Source organism: Gavia stellata, unplaced genomic scaffold, assembly GCF_030936135.1.
Source record: "Gavia stellata isolate bGavSte3 unplaced genomic scaffold, bGavSte3.hap2 HAP2_SCAFFOLD_141, whole genome shotgun sequence".
Lineage (NCBI taxonomy): Eukaryota > Metazoa > Chordata > Aves > Gaviiformes > Gaviidae > Gavia > Gavia stellata.
The window spans coordinates 12,501-15,000 of record NW_026777294.1 but is presented as its reverse complement, the minus strand read 5'-3'; positions in this window follow the sequence as shown (position 1 = coordinate 15,000).

The window sequence follows — 2,500 nt, the reverse complement described above, 5'->3', positions numbered from 1 at the left end:
CACGACTGCGCCGCGCGCCCGTCCCCCCGTCCCCGGGCGCTCGCGAGCGCGGCAGCAGCCGGCATGCTTCACGAGCATCTCCGGTGCCTCACCACGGACCAGCATGGGCCTCGGCCGCCATCGGCCGCGCGGGCAACCGTCCCGAACGGGCGGAAAAACGGCCAAACACGCCGAGGCAACCGCCACAACGGCCGCCAAGCGCCCCAGCCGCGCGGGTCGAGTCGCGCTCGTACTGCCCTGACCGCGAGCCACCGCTCGCGCATATAGAACGTACCACTAAGTCCACAGCCCCTGCGAACTCCAAGAGCGCTAACTCCTCCCGCCGGGGAGGCCCGCCAATGACGCTGCCTGTTACGATGACGTAACTGGAGGCAGCGCGACACAGCGACCCCTTGGTCACGTCCCCGCGAGCGGCGCGGCAAACAGGTCTACCGTTCAGCTCGAGCACTGCGACCAAGTCCCGCCGGAGCCCGGTAGACGTGGCGGCCGGCGCCGGAGCCCGGTAGACGTGGCGGCCGGCGCCGGAGCCCGGTAGACGAGGCGGCCGGCGCCGGAGCCCGGTAGACGTGGCGGCCGGCGCCGGAGCCCGGTAGACGAGGCGGCCGGCGCCGGAGCCCGGTAGACGTGGCGGCCGGCGCCGGAGCCCGGTAGACGAGGCGGCCGGCGCCGGAGCCCGGTAGACGAGGCGGCCGGCGCCGGAGCCCGGTAGACGAGGCGGCCGGCGCCGGAGCCCGGTAGACGTGGCGGCCGGCGCCGGAGCCCGGTAGACGAGGCGGCCGGCGCCGGAGCCCGGTAGACGAGGCGGCCGGCGCCGGAGCCCGGTAGACGAGGCGGCCGGCGCCGGAGCCCGGTAGACGAGGCGGCCGGCGCCGGAGCCCGGTAGACGAGGCGGCCGGCGCCGGAGCCCGGTAGACGAGGCGGCCGGCGCCGGAGCCCGGTAGACGAGGCGGCCGGCGCCGGAGCCCGGTAGACGTGACGGCCGGCGCCGGAGCCCGGTGGACGTGGCGGCCGGCGCCGGAGCCCGGTGGACGTGGCGGCCGGCGCCGGAGCCCGGTAGACCTGTCAAACGGGGCCGGAGCCCGGCAGACGTGGCGGCCGGCGCCCGAGCCCGGCAGACCCGTCGGCCGGCGCCCGAGCCCCGTAGACCCGTCGGGCGGCGCCCGGGCCCCGTAGACCCGTCGGCCGGCGCCCGAGCCCGGCAGACCCGTCGGCCGGCGCCCGAGCCCGGTAGACCGTTCGGTCGGCGCCCGAGCCCGGCAGACCCGTCGGCCGGCGCCCGAGCCCCGTAGACCCGTCGGCCGGCGCCCGAGCCCGGCAGGCCCGTCAGCCGGCGCCCGAGCCCGGTGGACTCGTCGGCCGGCCCTCGAGCCCGGTGGGCCCGCCGTCCGGCGCCCGAGCCCAGTAGACCGTTCGGTCAGCGCCCGAGCCCGGCAGACCCGTTGGCCGGCGCCGGGGCCTGGTAGACCCGTCGGTCGGCGCCCGAGCCCCGTAGGCCCGTCGGCTGGCGCCCGAGCCCCGTAGGCCCACCGCCCGGCGCCCGAGCCCGGTAGACCCGTCGGCCGGCGCCAGAGCCTGCTAGACCTGGCGACCGGCTGGCTGACCTGGAAGGAAGGAAGGAAGGAAGGAAGGAAGGAAGGAAGGAAGGAAGGAAGGAAGGAAGGAAGGAGGGAAGTAAGGAAGGAAGGAAGGCAGGCAGGCAGGCAGGCAGGCAGGCGTGGAAACGAGTAAAGAAACGGGTAATGTGCTGGAAACGGTACGCACGCGTGCGATTCTCTATTTACTAGTAAATTAAATGCACGGTCGTTAACAAAGAGCAGCAGTTCCTTAAGGTAATGGTCAGCCCAGCCTAAGCGTTTCCCGTTTCGTTTTTCTTTCTTTTACTCCTCGTCGTCGTCGTCGTCGTTTCTCGCCGGCGCCGCGAACTACGATCGAGTCGTGACAGAATGTAGTAGCTCAGAAAAATTAAGACCGGCGAACGCACTCGAGAGCGCCGCCGCCGTTTTTCTCGAACGTGCGTTCCTTCGTGTGAGGAGGTCGACGACGACGAACGACGGACGGAGAGAAAGGAGGGTCACGAAAGCGCTCGGAAGAGTTACCGGTCGGACGACGTCTGAATTAGGCACAACGGAGCGGTCAGCAGTCTCGGCGCCGACGACTAACGTTCGTTGCCGCGGAAACGCCAGTCGACAGCTCGCTGACCGACGGGCAACGACGCCGAGACGAACGAACGAGTGGCGCGCGAACTTTTTAGGGACCGTTTTCTTTTGCGAAGTCTCGGCCGATGATTGCCGACCTCGTGACGGGGGGTTGGAGGGGAAAAAACCCCACCGGCACCGCCACAGGACCGGGCGGACGCCCGCAGGCAGCCCCCGCGCGAATCTAACCGCTCGGGAGGGCGGCGCCCTAGACGCCCCCCCCGCCACCCCCCCACCCCCACCCCCCCCCCCCGCGGGCGGGCAGGGCGGCCCGCCGTACCCTGAGTCGCTGGAGGGTGGGAAGG